General features: G+C 47.3%; 1 protein-coding gene across 6 annotated transcripts in view; it reads left to right on the top strand.

Annotated features, from left to right (window-relative positions):
* Nucleotides 1-3,840: 3,840 nt before the first annotated feature.
* Nucleotides 3,841-18,023, top strand: part of LOC135223644 (unconventional myosin-XVIIIa-like) — a 1,035,943-nt gene continuing 1,021,760 nt past the window's right edge. For 2 of the 6 annotated variants that reach the window (XM_064262281.1, XM_064262286.1), the window contains exon 1: nt 3,841-3,991. The gene's annotated coding sequence lies outside the window, so the exon portion shown is untranslated. Of the gene's footprint in view, nt 3,992-4,024; nt 4,453-18,023 lie in introns of those variants that run through there. The other 4 variants (XM_064262285.1, XM_064262284.1, XM_064262283.1 and 1 more) reach the window with 3 other exon arrangements.

Genomic DNA, 18,023 nt, shown 5'->3' on the forward strand with positions numbered 1-18,023 from the left:
TCAGTCAGGGTTGTGTTCTGTTCCTACCTAGGTGGTGGGTAGGAGCATAGGAAACCTGCTAATTCATGGGTTGTTTGCTAGAATGTGCTTTGTGATTTGAGTGGTTGTGCGTTCATTTCCTATGTACCTATCTCTTAGTTGCTCCGTTTCTGGACAGTCTAAGAGGTAGTGTTCTAGAGGTTCTTCTGGAATTCTTTCGCAGTACTTACATGGCCTGGGATCGCCTACTATCTTTTGCCAAGTGCATTGGTATCCCAGCCTTAGACGATGAATTATGACTGCTAGTGCTCTTGACATATCTTTGGGAATGTCATGTGGTTGCAGACTGGTGGTGTCTACATACCACTTGCAGTGTTAGAGCCTCCAAAGACCGCTCTCCTGACTTTGCTTTCTTCTTGCACTTGACAGTATGCTGAGGCTTTGCTTTTAAGTTGAGTCAGTGAGTGGCTGATTTTAATACCTATGTTGTTAATGTGCAACCCACTCTTTGCTAGGGAGTCTGCTTCCTCATTTCCTTGGATTCCTATGTGACTTGGAATCCAGTTGAGAGTAATCTGTCTGTTTTCTGATTTGGTGGATGTTAGCAATTGCCCATATACTTGTCAGGAGTTTGATATTTTCTTTTGCCTTGCCTTTTGTGATGGCTTGTATTGCTCCTTTTGAGTCGGTGTGGATAGTTGTGTTTCCTAGTTTGTGTTGAGAGTCTTCTAGCGCTTTAGCGATTGCTATCAGCTCAGTCTGTAGAGTGGAGGCGTTACTGAGAGCCTCCAGCTCCCTTTTAGTGATGTTGAGTAGACTCCTGCTGCCGCTGCAGGAATGCTGAGGTCTACTGATCCGCCATCTGTAAGTATTCATTGTGGCTGTCGTTTTCCTTATTGAATCTTGTGCTGCTTGTTTCAGCTGTTGAACGGTGCATGCTTCTTTGCTTGCCGGTAGGACTGTGTAGTTGATATTGAAGAGTTCTGATTTCCAGGGTGCTGGTTCTACATACTCAGCAAGAGGAGAGTCTTCTCTGATGTCAGCAGCATGCTTTTGCATGCCTACTCTTCTCAGTGTTTCTAAAAGGTTGCCAGAGTATGTCTTGGGTGGGTCTAGATCTTCGTGGAGATCAATGCACTTTTTGATTTCTCTTTTTAGTGGACAGTTCCTTTCATTTTTTAAGGTTTTTAGCAGGATGGACGTGTTTCTCTGGTCTATTCTGTATGTCAGAGACTGTAGTTTTGTTTCATGTCTCAGAATGCATAAGTTAGTCCACATTGGAGCACCTGTGATGAGTCTCAGGGCATTGTTTTGAATTACTTCAAGGCTCTTTTGCTCTGTGCTTGAGAGACTGGTGAGAACAGGTGCGGCATACTCAACCGTTGACCTTATTGTTTGTATGTAGAAGGTTCTGAGGGCGTGATATACTGCTCCCTGTTGTAGAGAGGTGATCCTCCTCATTTATTTACAGACGAACTGGGTTGACATAGACAGGTGCGGACGGATAAGTAGTACAGACTCGCACCGAGAGCAGAAATGACTGAGACAGTAGATTTGTGTTTTCTTACAAACATACATTTAAAGATAATAAGGCGTACAAACAATGAAATTACATGTGTTATACATCGGCGGAAAGCCCGCGGAACGCTCTATAGAATGGTAAAAGGAATAACTCGACTCGATGATTGGATACAATAAAAAATAGATAAAAGCGTTGTCCTTACAAAACGCTTGAGAATGTTATTTTAGTTATATTAAGAAGAAAAATTGTGTATGCGGTCTATGCCCCTCTACCGGATTAGATGTTATTCAGTGTACTGACTTTGGTTGACAGAATTTTATTTATAATGTTGAAAGTTTGCACAGAAATTCAAGAATATTTCTTTAGTTTTACTGATTGATTCATTTATTATGCATATTACTTTATTTGTTGTTATGTTATATACTTTGACCTAACAAAACACAATGATTATTTATTATTTTGTAACTACAGTTCAATGAAAAGGATAGTCACAGAAAATATGGACTTCCAGAAATTTTTAGGGGGGGGTGTTCGTCCGAAGTCACCCCCTCCCCTCCCCCCATCGGTACAGGCCTGTTTAAACTATTGCTATACAAAATACTAAATCTAACATGATATCTCGTACTTGTTGCTTGAATGTTTTGTGCACTCATTCCCTGAGGATAACATCAGCGACCCTACGAGCTGTTTATGGACATTCCGACCCCACTTGGAGTCCCGACCCCTAATTTGGGACCCCCTGGCTAGAGCTTTGCATTCTTTTGAGTTCACCGCATCATCACTTATTATGTTTGTGTCTCACAATTAATACAGTGCATCTTAGTAGCGCTGCAGACCTTTGTCTTATGATTTCCTGAGCAATTTCTGCATAACTCCTCAGATATATCCTTGGACCCACAATCTTTTTCTAATGTCCAATGAAACGTTCCTCTTGGTTGGCTTTTTAAGCACAACTGCTACCTCCATATCAATTTCGGAGATTGATTGCAAATACCTAATCCTCTCATTCGTGTGTTTTACCACATCTTGTTCTGCTTCATAAGTATAGCAAATCATGATCTTGGTTTATATTTTCCAATCTTCTTAATGTCAGTTTCCTGATCATCATTGTTAATCTTATTCCCCGCCAAGTTTCGAATACGTTCATGTGGAAAATTTAAAATAACATGCTCAGGCTTCGTCGACCTAGTATTAATAACAGGTATGTCATTTAAGGCATTTGCAACATCATCTTTCCTGTTAGGTATCTTCTCTGACGATTATTTCGACTTAATGATAAACAGGCTCTTTCCTTTAACTTTGCCAGCATAGGTAACCTTCTCAGGTTGATTAGCAGCCATATTTTTTCATGATTAAATCAACTTTCTTTTCAAGATTTTCGAATTTCGTAGCCCAATCTTGCACAGCGGCAACTGGGCCATGTGCAGACTCAACAATCCTGTCGGCAAGTGCGATGATGAACAGCTGGTCCTGCAGATTCAACAATTTTGGCTTTTTGACTCTCGCATTCCTTTTCAAGCTTCTTATATTCCCCTTGAAGAATTTCATTATTACCTCGCCATTTCCAAGCAAACTCATAGCAGTTTGGGCATTAAGCTGCCACTTCAATTTCGTATTGTTCTTTTTGCTTACTTCACCAAGATGCACACATTCTGTGTGATACAAACCACCACATTCACATATTACAATCCATTCTCCTTGTTCGTTGTCATCTTTCTTGTAAGAAGGATAGGTCACCACGCGGTGCTTTTACTAGCCATAATGACTAGGTAACCCTATTAATAGGGCCCGGGTAGGACAGAATTATAAAAACTTCCCCTGTAATTTCACCGTTTAACTCAGCAACACAAAAACAAGTCAGATACGTTCAGCACTTACCTGATTTGGTGATTAACTGATACTCACGATTATGTTTTCAAGTTTGTTCCGAAAAGACAGCCCGAGCCAATTAGTGAGCACAGTGAGCCCCTTTTCTGAACATTGCCAGTAAAATCTTAAAGCACCTATAGAATTGATTCATATCTGTTCCCACTACTCGGATCCAATCTAATCGGTTTTCCTGCTTATCAATTATCAAATACCGATAATTGCATTGGTTCTGTGTTTTTTTATGTTCTCAAAAACATTTATAAGACAAGGAGTAGCTACAAAATTCGGGAAGGTTTTCTTTATGAAAACTGTAAACTTTCACAAACAAAATCAAAGAAAGCTGCCAGCCAAATGACAAGAAATGAAAGTTTTAATATAACTCCTGGTCTAAAAATATCGTAAGATTGAAGAAAATAAATGGGAAGAGCGTGTGCCGCCGCCGGTCAGCTTTCAGGCGCTTTAGCTAAAGGTGTTTGGTGGTGTGGCTCTGGTAATCTCACGATTCTCCCGTGTGGCTGTCAGTTGGTCGCCATATTGCTGTTTGTTTACACTCTTCGTAATAACGTCCCCTCCCCCTACCCTTTCAATGCGCTAGAATTAAAAGCACTTTTCGGGGAATTGGTAAGTGAAATTAATAGTAGATGATTTGGATGGTACCAGAGGAGGCTCATTAGGAAGAAAACTATTCACTGTAGAACCAAAAACGTGAATGTAGTAGTGAGAGTAGCGCCTAGGCAGGCTATGTGAAAAGGCCAGGCTGCTGCTGCTGCTGCTACCCGATTCCGTGCATGGTACTCTATACATATAGTAGCTACATTAGGCTGTATTTGCTGAAGCGAAAGAAATAGACGGTTTCCACTGTTTGCCATTTGTTAAAAACCATTCATACCTAGTGTTGAGGTTACACGTCAAAGAAAATAGTATAATGAAATTAACATTTGCTGTGACCACAGGCTCAAGTACTACCAAACCAGATCGTGGCCTGCATCATAGCCTACCTAGTACTACCCAGGTATTAGCCTAGGTAGGTAGGTAGTAGCCTACCGTGGATTTTGCAGGCAATGCTTTACCTAGCCCATAAGGTAAGCCTTAACTGTAGCACTATGATACCTAGCCTAATTGTAAAAGTTGAAATGGAGCAGAGGCTACTTTGACAACCGTGCATCTAGGTAATGTCTAGGCCAGTCCCTTACAACACTCCTGATTGGCTGTTGATAAGTCAATCACAGGGCTGGAAACCCTCAGTCTCTTTTGATAGGTATCCCTTTGGAGAGGTGGAACATACATCCTGCCTATGTGAACTCTAGAGAGACAGAGAGAGTTTCCAGCCCTGTGATTGGTTTAGTATCAACAGCCAATCAGGAGCATCATAAGGGACTGGCCTAGACATCAGATGCACGGTTAATGTGAATCTAGCTACTACCTACTAGGTAGCTATAGCTTAGTATGTTGTTCATTCTCATCATGAAAGCTTGCTTAAACTGTTAGGCTTCAATAGACCTACCCCGTACTAAGAAAGCAATTGGTACTGCATTGGTAAAACCAGGTTTTCAAGTTGGGAGACAAGAAGTCAATAAAGTGGATGTAGCCTAGTAGGCTAGGTACCTACTGTAACTTCACTCTTAAGCTAACGATGTAGCCTAATGCACTCCCGCCTCACTGAAGGGGATGGGGCTACCCTATAGCCTAGGGGGAAACACCACCTTGGATCCATCGTACTCAGGTGGATCAGCCTTATTCACTCGATATGTAATTGGTGAAACAAGAATACAATTACATCTTTCAGCATAGCATTACAAAAATTGAAGTTTCGTCAAGATAATGTGATATATGAAAGCACCATACAGACTAAAATAAGCATGTGAGGTGTTTGTAAAATATGTTTTCAAACCAGTTTTTAAATCCAAAATGGAGTCGTCCGCCTCCGGTCCCTTTCATAACTGGCATGGATCTCGCATCCTTTCCAGCCTTCCCAGCACTCATTTGAACAATATTAGTGTATGGTATAGGGTAAAAAACCGCATGGTACAGGGGTGGACCATGTACAATCAATGTGTACAACCCCAAAAAAAGTACATTATAACGCGTCCTGACATCGGAGATGGGCATCAGACGCGACTTCTTGTTGGTGAGAAACGGAGCTAACGACCTCTACTCCGGTGTCAGGACGCCTTATAATGTACTTTTCTTGGGGTTGTACACATTGATCGTACGTGGTCCACCCCTGAACCATGCGGTTTTTTACCCTATACTATGTAATGTTTATTGATTTTACTCAAGATTGCAGTTGTAATCAGCACAATAAAACAACATTTTGTTGCCTATATTAGTGAAAGTATGAGACTTCTTATTCCCGGGATCATGGTTTGAACTGAAATTCATTTTTACTTTGTAATTTGGGGGTTTAATGTATGACACTTACCTGGCAGGTATATATATAGCTATATTCTCTGTTCCACTGGCAGAAATTTTCAAAACTCGCAGCAAACGCTAGTAACCTATTAGTAATTCAGGCAACCACCACCCCGTTACCGTGGCGCTAGCGCTAGGAACCATTCCCGATTACGTCAGATTTTCTCTGCCAGCTGGACCAGCAACTTTGTTGTTGGTTCCCTGCTAAGATTTTCGAACTCGTTGCCGACATCGCTGATTTGAATTATTGGTATTGTACTTGGAACGTTGGCTTGGCATTCGCTTTGGATTATTCTTTGGATATGTCAGATACAGGTGGTATGTTTAGAGTTTGTATGAAAGAAGGGTGCAAGGTGAGGTTGCCGAAAGCTTCGGTCGACCCTCACACAATTTGTAAGAAATGTAGAGAAATTGTGTGTACTTGGGAGAATAGATGTGTTGAATGTGAGAATTTGACAGGGAAAGAGTGGAAGATTCTTACGAAATATGTTGAAAGGTTAGAGAAAGAACGAGTGAGGAGATCTGTTTCTCGTAGTGAGAGATCTAATACTTCTAGTAAAAGGAGTGAATGTGTTTCCTCTCCAGCTCCTTCTAATGTAGAGATGGTAGAACCTTCTCCCCAGGTATCTCCTGCGCCCGCTGCTGTATCGGAGGAGGCGAAGGATACTCAGATTGTGAAAGTGTTCGCTGCCCTTGCGTCCATGGGTGACCAGATACAGCGTCTAACAGATAAAGTCAGTGCTTTTGATGTGAGTGAAAGTGTAGTGGAGGGGGCGTCTGATAGTCTCTCTCGTGCTCCTAGACCTAGACCTCTGTCAAGCTCCCAGACCCAAGGGAGAAGGCATGTCTACAGTCGAAGGGAGGCAAGAGAGGTTTTGTCACGGTCAGGCGTCCCTTCGGACAGTCCTGTTGTTAAATCCCAGGCTGTTTCAGTTTGCCACAGGAAAGGTGTAACTGGGAAGTGTGCGTCCTCTGATGGTTCGACTCCAGAACGGGAACGTCAGTATTCGGTAGTGTCACGCCCCCTCAAGAGGACGTTCAGGACGTCGATCGCACAGGATAGACTTTCACACCGTCGAGATGCACGGAGTAGTCCGGAGGTTTTGTCCTCTTCTGAAGATGGAGATGCAGTTCCGATCAAGAGGAAGAAGATTTTTCGTTCGAAAGAGGACGCAGCACGGCCTTTGCGTTCCTTGATCTCGGCAAGAGATTGGCCTCCGTCTTCTTGCTTGTCTTTGCCTCGTCTCTCTCCTTCGGGTAGAGTTCAGGATCGCTCTCCCTTCTGTCGCAGTCCGTCTCCTACGTTGCATGCTGCCCGTCAGGAAGATAGCACTAAAGACTTCTTAAGAGAAATGCAGTCGAAGTTAGCAGTTCTCGTTAACTCGTGGGAGTCTCCTTTGCAAGATTCTTCGAGACGTAAGGACGATTTCCTTCCCGTGAAGTCCTCTAAGAAGACGAAAGACAAGAATTTGCCTAATCTCTCTCTCGTGCTTCGGTTGCCGAGGATACAGGACGCACTGTCATTCCTAGGACGGAAGATCGAGTAGCGTTTCAGGACGTAGGACGCAGGAAGAAGAAGATCGTATCTGTGGAAGTAGGACGCAAGCGGCAGGACGTTGAACCGCTTGCTGAGAACGCAGGCGGCAGGACGCGGCGGTGGACGCAGGACGCAGGCGGCATGACCCCGATACCTTTTTGTTGGATTCAGGACGCAAGCGGCAGGACGTTGATCCGTCTGCAGGACGTTGATCCGTCTGCAGGACGTCAAGAGGACGATTCTGAGTTACAAGACGTTTCTTCAGCAGAAGAAGATTTTGACTTTGTTGAAGATAAGAATGTGGAACCTTCATCGGATTATAAAATCCTCACTTTATGTCTTCTTTCGATTTTTGAAGGGGAATTTCAACCTACGGCTCCTTTATCTCCCCTGTTGCAGTTTTCCAAGACTAAAACTCCCAAGAAGTCCTCATTCCTCAAGATGACACTCTCGATTTCAGCCAAGAAAGCTCTGCAATGTGTGAATAATTGGCTGAAGGAGAAGAAGGAAGTCTTCTTTCGCTTTTCCCCCAGCCAAGTTAGCCTCGAAGTCGGGAGTGTGGTACGCTACTGGAGAAAGTCTTGGCCTGGGAGTACCTGCCTCCTCCCAGGGGGATTTCTCCAGAGCCAGGTCGCAAGAAAAGTGTCTGGAGGATCTACAAGTAACAATGACGGTAACGCATCAGCTGGGACTCGTAGTAAATCTAGCCAAATCACAGCTGACACCTTCACAAGACATCATCTACCTGGGGATGAGGATTCAGTCGGTGGTTTTTCTGGCTTTTCCAGCCCCGAATCACATTCTAGAATGCTTAAGAAAGGTGAAGCTCTTCCTAGGGAGATGGACCTGCTTGGCGAGGGAATGGATGAGTCTGCTGGGGACCCTCTCCTTGATCGAGCAATTCGTCTTCCTGGGAAGACTACATCTACGTCTACTTCAGTTTCATCTGTCAAGATACTGGACTAGAGACCAAGACCTAGAGACGTGGATTCCGATCAGGAATCAGGAATCACTTGAGTTGGTGGGACGACCCCAACAAGCTACAAGAAGGCTTCGAACTTCAACAGAAAAACCCCGACCTAGTGTTGTATTCAGACGCATTGGACGTGGGATGGGGTGCAACACTGGGGAAGGGCGAGATCTCGGGTCTATGGGAAGACCATCAGAAAAAATGGCACATAAATGTAAAGGAACTGGTGGCCACTCATCTAGCGCTATTACACTTCCAGGAGGAGGTCCAAAACAAGATAGTACAGGTCAACGCAGACAACACCACAGCATTGGCCTACTTCAGGAAACAAGGAGGCACTCGTTCGGATTCTCTTTACGAGGCAGCAAAAGATCTCCTGTTGTGGGCAAAAGAGAACATTACTCTGATAACTCACTTCGTAGAGGGAGAGAAGAATGTCAGAGCGGATCTTCTCAGCAGAGGAAGACAGGTTCTCATGACAGAATGGACCCTGCATCACGAGGTGTGCAGCAGGCTTTGGAATCTGTGGGAAGAACCGTCAATAGACCTCTTTGCGACGCAGAGAACAAAGAGGTTACCTGTTTACTGCTCGCCAGTCCCAGACCAGGAAGCAGTGGCAGTGGACGCCTTTCTCATGGATTGGGAAGAACTAAACACGTACGCCTTCCCCCCCATTCAAGATCCTAGACAGAGTCTTGAAGAAGTTCAGGGAGTCGACCAACGCCCGCATGACCCTGATAGCTCCGTTTTGGCCCATGAGACCCTGGATCACAGAAGTGATGGAGTGGCTGGTAGACACTCTCAGATCGTTACCTTATCGGAGCGATTTACTCAGACAGCCACATATAGAGAGATACCATCAAAATCTCCTCGCTCTCAATCTAACTGCCTTTCGACTATCGAAAAACTGGCAAGGGCGAAGGGCTTTTCGAGAGAAGCTGCAAGAGCAATCGCGAGAGCAAGGAGGACGTCCACGATCAAGTTGTACCAGTCTAAGTGGGACGTATTCAGGGAATGGTGCAGAATTAACAACATTTCCTCTTCCAGTACTTCTCTAATTCAACTGGCAGATTTTCTGTTATATTTAAGAAAACAACAGAAACTAGCAGTATCAACCATCAAGGGATACCGCAGCATGCTAGCATCCGTCTTCCGTCACAGAGATATTTACGTGTCGGAAAACAAGGATCTCTCGGACCTCATAAGGTCCTTTGAGACAGTTAAGAGGAAGGACAATCCAACCCCCTCTTGGAATTTGGATGTTGTCCTGATGTTTCTAACCTTGAGCAGGTTCGAACCTCTCGACAAGGCTTCGTGGAAGGACCTCACCAAGAAGACCCTATTCCTGGTTGCGTTGGCAACAGCCAAGAGGATAGGAGAATTGCAAGTTTTTAGCAAATATGTAGGCTTCAATGGAGAGAATGCAGTCTGCTCCCTGCAACTAGGTTTTCTCGCCAAGAATGAGAATCCTTCTCAGCCATGGCCCAGATCCTTTACCATACCAGGGTTATCTCATTTAGTAGGACAGGAAAAGGAGAGAGGCCTTTGTCCAGTGAGGGCCCTAAAATATTATCTGCAGAGAACCAGAAACATAAGAGGACAGGCAGACAACCTCTGGTGCTCGGTGAAGAAGCCTTCGTTACCTTTGTCAAAGAATGCACTGGCGTTCTTTATCAAGGATTTGATAAGGGAAGCTCACCAGAACTGTGATGAGAAAAGCTTCCGAATCCTCAAAGTCAAGGTGCACAAAGTAAGAGCTGTGGCGACTTCGATGGCATATAGATACAACAAGTCCATGAAAGCGATTTTGGAAGCGACATTCTGGCGAAGCAAGTCTATCTTCGCAGATTGTTACCTCAAAGAGGTACAGACCCAATATGAAGATTGTTGCTCCCTGGGTCCTTACGTTGCCTCCGGCGCCATAGTTGGAGAAGGTACTACTGCCTCTAACCTATAACCTTATTTATACCCTTGCTTTTTCTTGAACTTGATATCACAGGTTGTCTGTGAAGGTTGTTGCAACCTTCCACGGTCTGGGGTGCAAGTCTAAGTTAGGTTTTATGGAGTGTGTTTTTAGTGTGTTAGTGGGTCAGGTGGTCAGCTCATTTTCCATGGCTTTGCCAGGATAGCAAGGGTGGTGATCTAGTCATGTTAAGGTCGAGGACCGTGTGACAGCCCCACAGAGACTTTCTACAGCCCCCTGGGTGGATCCCTGGGTCTCTTAAGGAATGCAGGCGAATGAGGCAGGAAAACTATGAAGCCAGCTTCCTTATCAGGTAAGAACCAGATTATTGGTACAGCTAATTTGTAGCGATTAATAATTGTTCCGACACGGCATACAAACCTTCGGTCCCTTTTTACAATAGGAGGTACTAGCGGCAGCTGGATAGGTCGTAAGCTTTCGAACAAGGGGTTCGGTAGTTAACTGCTTGTCCGACAGGCGCGCGCGCGCGACTGGTAGGTAAACAAATCACTTTTGCTTTCGGCCTGCTGGCGTGTGGACGTGTATCATCGCTCTCTGCCGCTTTATCGTCGTTGCTTTCGCATGGTTGTGTTTTTCTTTTTCTATTTATCTAGTGAAACTGAATTGTAAGTACAATCATTTCATATTTATTTCCATTGAATTCAATTGTGAATTAAAGGATCTTGGTTTCACCACGCCCTCCGATTACCCGAGTGCCGGGACTGAAGGGCGTAAGTGCGGGAATTCATTTTCCCAGAAATGATCCTCGTATTGTGTATGCTCGGTGCCGAGGGCGGGAGAGCGCTCGCTCCGAGCGTATATTTTGGTTTGGAAATGTGTAGATGAAAATCGTAAGTGCTCTTTTCATTTATATTTTTTTGACCTGTATGCTCGTTGCCGAGCGAATGCGCTCGGCACGGAAACTTATTCTGTATGGAAGTGGAATCGCAAGTACAGTATTCTTTTTCATTTTCATATATTTATTTTGATTGTAGCAATATCATTTTGGATCAGTTTCCGAGCTTACCCGGAAATTGATCTTTGTTCCCCTTTTTATTTGAATGAAGTGAGATCGCAAGTGCAGTTCTTTTTCATTTTCATATTTTATTGAGATTGCATTGTTTACTGGGATCAATGTTTCCGCTATTTACCGGAATTGATCCTTCCCCTTTTTATTTGTATGAAGTGAAATCGCAAGCGCAGTATTCTTTTTCAGTTTTCATATATATATTGATTGCATCAATTCATTATGGATCAAGGTTTCCATAAACCTTGATCCATAAAGGTAAGGAATGGATCCTTTTACCCTTGCGCTCGGTACCGAGGGCGCAAATGCGCTCGATCCGAGCCCTTATTCATTGTGAAGTGAATCGTAATGCAAGATTCTTTTTTCATTTTATCTTTTTATTATTGATGCATCAATATTTATTTGGTTCAAGTTCCGCTCAGTCAGGGAATTGATCCTTATGCCCTTGCATTCGGGCCGATGGCACGATTGCTCTCGGGCTCTTATATTATTGTTGGGTACATGGGTGCTGTGCGGGGTGGGGAACGAGAACCCCCCCCGCTCAGCTCCCACAGATGGCCCTTCCCCTTGGGGGGGGGGGGGGGGAGGTTATCGGCGTTCTTCTCCTGCCCGATCCGTCGAGCGCGGGGGGAGGGCGCTCGGTGCCCGATGTACAATTGTATTCGGGGTCTTCCCACTCGTTCGGAGAGGGCTCACCCCCCCGCGCGAGGGGACTTCCCCCCCACTAATCGCTACTACTGTTATTTCCGCACCTTGGTGAGGTATGGGCGTCCTTCCATTTGCAGGGCGTGCTAGTGTCCAGGGGGCTGCGGTTCTATGTCTGGGCCTACTGCGGTCACCCATGGAGTGGTGACCACGCTCCAGGTGACGACGTCCCTCCTCACCTGGTGTAATCACCTCACGTGGTAACAGTCTTGCCTACAGCCGCTGTGAAGTGCCGTTCGCCGTACCGAGAGGGGGGCGTGCCGCCGCCGCTCGTGGTTGCCGCGCTGCAGCGACCACACTTCCGCTGCCCTAGAGCTCGCCCCTGGACCTGCCGCCGGTACCAGGATGTTGCTGGCTGCTGCTCCACTTCCTGTGTTCCCGGTGCTGCCTGCCGTACCTGCCGATTCTGGGCTGACTGTCCATGCAGTTGCTGCGCTGGCTGTCCCTGCCGTTGCTGCGCTGGCTGTCCCTGCCGTTGCTGCGCTGGCGGTCCTACCGATGCTGTGCTGGCTGTGCCTGCTGTTCCTGAGATGCCCATACCTGCTGATGTCGTCCCTGTTCGTGGTGGTACTACCCCAGACTTTGGTCTGTCTGTACAGGTGCGTCCAGGGCCCTGTAGCTTCGGCTACAGCAGCCCGGCTCCGCCCTGGATAGCAGATCTTACGTCTGTCCTGAGGAAGCTGACGAAGAAGAGGAGGAAGGTGTCGTCGTCGTCGTCTTCATCTTCTTCATCGTCGTCGGCTGCCGCCTCTTCCCCTTCGACTTCTAAGGCTTCACAGCCGAGGAAGAAGAAGGTTGCCTCCTCCCTCCTAAGAAGTCTCCCTCGGGAGCTTCTCGGGACCCGTCTCACCTAGGTGGGACGGGAGGGTTCCTTCCGCTGGTCCTCCTGCTCCTTCGGGAGCGGGGCCCGTCTCTTCTTCCGCAAGGAAGAAGACTACGGGGACCAGAGGGGTACCGGCTAACACCGGTACTTCCTCGCCTGGTGTCAGTGGTTCTGCCACTGCATCAGGGTCCGTCTCGGCCTCTCGTTCGCGGGAGGTACCGAGTGTACGGTCGCCTACCAGCGACCCGTGCAGCCAGGAACCAGACCTCTGAGTCCGCTCAGCGTCAGGTTCACGGCACGGGGCGGAAGACTGGTTACAGCCGCTCACGCGACTCTCACCAGACCAGCTATCACTCTCGCGGCGAACAGCTGGCTACCCGGGGACGTGACGGTCCACGACCGGCCACGGGCTGAGGCTGGGGAAGTCCTCCCGTTCGCCGGTGCCAGCCACGGCTGAACCAGCGACGTGACGTGCCAGTGAGGACAAGCACCGGTCTCACTGTGACAGTGGAGCCTGCAGGTCGCCTGACCGTCGCTCTCACAGAGAGCGATCGGGTATGGCAACCAGCACCAGCTCTTTCTGACACTCGAGATCGGGGGCCGCTGTGCTCAGTCCAGCCGTTCTCCACAGCGAGACGGTTCGACCAGCCTGCAGCTCGATCGCCACCACGGGTTGACGATCGCCTGCAGCCCTCCAAGCCTGCTGGTTCTGCCAGCGAGCAACGAGGGAGCGTCAGGTCTGCCTCTCCCATACCTTCAAACCTCCTCGGGTTACGGAGGAGCGAGGTATTGAGGAGTGATCGTGAGGGGTGCGCCCCTCACGATCCCACCACACGCCCTACGTGCCAGGCACGGTTCTTGGACCGGCCAGGACGTATGCGCAAGTGGATGGGGAAGACCGAGGGCTGTCGCTGTTCCCCCTTCTTAGGAGGAAGGTTCTCGGAATATGCTCTTGTTCGAAGGGCTTACGGTCCCACTCTGCAAGATGCTGTGACTTCCGAGATCCAGAGGAACTTTGCCGAGGTTATGGCGCTGATTCGTCAGCACAACGACCTCGGGGAAGGATCGCCGCTCCCACCAGCAGAGCACGTCTCGGCTCGAGTCGTTTTGGGGCCCGAGAGGGAACCCAAATCGACGGTGGGTCTGCCGCAATCGGAGCTTGCCGACTGTGTTGAACCAGGTAGTCTCTCGTCTCCGGACAAGAAGGCTCTCTCAGTTCTGGCCGGTCGACAAGCTACTTCACCTCCTCTACTGCGACAGAGGCGTTTCTACGTGTCTTCGGACACCGTATTTGAATACCCCTTCGGTCCTCCTGAGAGGTTTCGACCTCGACGAGGACTGGAATGAGTCGGAGGACGGTATCGGCTCTCTCCTGTCAGGTGTCGATCAGCCCCACCCAGACGGACGTTCACAGTGGCGGCAGATCCTTACCTACAGTATGAGTTCGTAACCCTCCTCGGGAAAACGTTTTCTCCTGACGATACGTTTTTCCCAGGCTCTGACGGCGATGCTGCTCCTTTTCTTCTCCAACTGCTAGTTCCGCTGGGAAGGCGAGCCAGTATCCATTCCTCCCCCATTCCCTCTCTCCTTACGGCTACGAGGGAAAGGGGAGGGATCCTACAGAGATTTCTCTGTAAGATCCCACGTTAGGGGCTGCGCTACCGGGGGGTGGGGGACCTTCGGGTCCTACTGACGTAAGCCCCGGTCGTTGAGGAGGGATCCTGCCCCTTTCTCGATTTTCTACGGGAATCGAGAGGACCACCAGCCGATATCGTTTGACGAATTCGGTGGGGGTTTCGCAGAGTGCTTAGAATTCTACGGAATTTCTAGCGCACTCAGAGTGTTCGAGTTTTTTACGATCTCCAAACACTTAGGCGAGACCACGGTCCAAAGTGAGCGAGAATCCCCGCATAATTGTTTACGATAATCGGGAACCTCGCTTATGCTCGAATTCCTGTAATTTCTAGCATTTGGAAGAAGACTGCTGCTGAAAGAAGAGTATCTCACAGTAGGCGATTAACCTGGAATAGAGAAGAACGGACGGGAACTTCCAGTTTGGCTTGAACTATCGTCTTCGGTATTCTGTTCACCATTGAAGCTTTCCTTTGGGAAAGACTTCTCCTTCACTCTCTGACTAGAGAACGAAGGCGGTCGATCTCCAATCCTTATTCTCATTCCTCGAGGGGAAAAGAATTTAGGATGGAGGTCGTTGTACAGAACCTACAAATATACTACGTATATTACCCTCGCGACATGATTCTTGTAACAGTTGAAGTGTCCGGGGGGTAGGCATACCGTAGTTAACTCTACGGTTTGTGACCGAGACGAATTGTATCTTAATTGAACTGCAACTCGGGTTGCCTGCAACCTCCCAGCAGTTATCAGTTTCGATTTTAGATACTTGGTATTGTCATGACAACACCAATCAGCTTTTGTATTTACCGAAATCCGTTTCGTTTAAATATAATTGCTCGAGCGTATTCTTTATGCTCGATGGTTCTAGCCGAACGCATTCCTTCGTGGAATAATGGATTAACTGGCAACTCAGGATGACGAGTCACCGAGAGCTACTGCGTATTGAACTGCCTGATAGCGGCTCAGTATCAGCTAGGTCTCGTTGATGACGGTCGGTTACGTCTCTCTCTCCCCTGGTTTGATTGACTACCGAACCGTATCTCTGCCAACAATCATGGACTTAGGTCTCTGATTAACGGGGATTTCTCGCAATAATGAAGGACCATCTACTGCTGTGACGCTCGATTTCATCGCCTTCGACATTGCGAGAATTTTCAACAGAGATATCTCTTGGACTCTTTCATCTTTCTGTTTACCGCACGGTAACAGAAGTCTGTACTAGTCAACCGCTGCATCGCACCGCGATAATGCGAATGATTTTTGCAGACATCTGAGTTTATTCATTGCTCGCCCCGAATTAACAGATATGTCAGAAGACATCGCCTACTCTCCGACCTGACAGCTCTACTTCCAAATGTTCAGCCCATGAGAAGCAGTTCTTCAGGCAGTATTTCCCTGTCTTCATTACTGAAAAGCGCTCCGCTTTTATTGCAACTACGATCCATCACCGGACAGCAATGAATAGCGGTTAGCGTTCTCAGTCTTTGTAGCACAGGTTCAGAATCTTGAGAATCCTTCTCTCGGTTCAGCTGCGAAGACGTAGGTTGCATTTTCTGTACACCTTCGTCTTCAACGACACATAGTGTTTGTTTTTCTCCTTAGCCGAGAATCAACTATACTATGAGATATCTTGCCATCAAGGACCCTCGGTCTCTAGAAGGCAATTGACTTTCGCCTGTTGGGCACATGCCTTAAGAGAGTCATCACCTTGCCTTCTGGCATCGGTGACGAACAAATTATTTGTTTAGTCTCTTGGCAGAAACCCTTTTAAGGCGAAGGTCACGTGACTTGCTCGGTGCTTGGACAACTTGCCTCCTACCGAACGCAGTCAGTCGGCAGCTGTTAGAGCGCCCAAGTCTGTTACGAACTTCGCTGTGGACTTAGTTCGGTTGTTCCATAACAATCTTTTCTTCGTCCTAACGGCTTGTCACAGTACCCATACCATCGACACCCACCATTGAGTGTCGGTGTCCTATCCACTACCGAGAAGAACAACTTCGCTGCAGACGGATAGACCAGTATGGGTACAGGACATCACCGAAGTCGAGAAGAGGGTTAGGTCATACGACCATTCCCTTCTTTTCCTCTGAGGTAATTGCATGACTTTTCCTGCGAAGTCAAGCATCCAGGGGATGGGGATTCGTGACGCTCGATTTCGTACCGAATTCGTAGCGAAGAACCTCTGAACCCTTCGGTCCTGACGATCGGTTAGAGTCCTTCACAATCCCCTCCCTAATGGACTTCACCGCCTTCGATGCGAAGGAGATGCTGCTTTGTCCTGTGAAAGCGCAACCGCGCTTTCTGAAGAAACTCGACATCCAGGATGAGTGTTGAAGACTCTTCGTCAGCACCAAGATGACCTAGAAGTACACTCCCCTCGAGTTACACAAGAACTTCTCCATGGCGCAGGGTACTGAAGGCAGGGGTCTGGTACAACCAGACCACCGGCACCTCCTTCTACCTTTGGATATTGCCCACAGGTCCTTGGATCGTTTTCCCTTAGGACCCGTGGTGGCTGCTCAACACGTTGTCTAGCTAACCCAGACCCCTAGCAGGCTGAACAGCATCGAGTCCTGGTGTGACTGTAAGAATAGATAAGTGAATGAGAGAGGTACTGGCTTCTCTTCCTATCTTTTTCTCCCCCTCTACCTGTGGGTAGAGGGATACGGTCATACCTTGCTGGATAAGGACGAGATGCCGGTGAGCTACTCGACAGAGCCCCATCCTATTCCTTTCACTAGGGATGGGAGCGAATATCCACCACTTCCTCCTACAAGGGGGGGGAAGTGGATGCCAACAAGAGACAAACCATAACTTTATGTTGCCTCTTGCAAATAGGAACTTGTTCTTGTTTGCTGGTACGAAGAGATACGCTTGCCTCTCCTCTTAGTACTTGGTCCAGAGGTCTGACATTGATCCTGCGGTGCACACCCCGATCAATCAGACAGAGGCTTGATCCCTCCCTCGCTCTTTACGACCAGGGAGGCATTCCAAGGTTGGGCGAACACCAGTCCTGTTCACAAAAGACTCAGATTCCTCCCACCAAAGAAGTGAGTCCTATTTGTAAAAGGACCGAAGGTTTGTATGCCGTGTCGGAACAAATGACAATTTGTCCAAAATTGCATTTTCCTAACTATACAAACCTGAGGTCCATTTTACACATAGCCCCACCTCATGCCACCCCTCACTCTGCAGTTTTTGCTTGGGCCAAAAGCAAAAGTGATTTGTTACTACCAGTCGCGCGCGCGCGCCTGTCGGACAAGCAGTTAACTACCGAACCCCTTGTTCGAAAGCTTACGACCTATCCAGCTGCCGCTAGTACCTTCCTATTGTAAAAGGACCTCAGGTTTGTATAGTTAGGAAAAATGCAATTTTGGACAAATTGTCATTTTTTGAATTCCCAACGGTGTTGCGGTTCTCTAATCCACCACCAAAGGTGTCAATCAGCTATATATATGTAACTACCAGGGAAGTTAGATATTTAAAAATGGTATTTTCATTTTAAAATAAGTATACTTACCTGGTAGTTACACACATAAAAGGTCCCTCCCTCCTCCCCTCCGAGAACAGGGCCATGGAAT

This window comes from Macrobrachium nipponense, chromosome 10 (assembly GCF_015104395.2).
Source record: "Macrobrachium nipponense isolate FS-2020 chromosome 10, ASM1510439v2, whole genome shotgun sequence".
Taxonomy (NCBI): Eukaryota; Metazoa; Arthropoda; class Malacostraca; order Decapoda; family Palaemonidae; genus Macrobrachium; species Macrobrachium nipponense.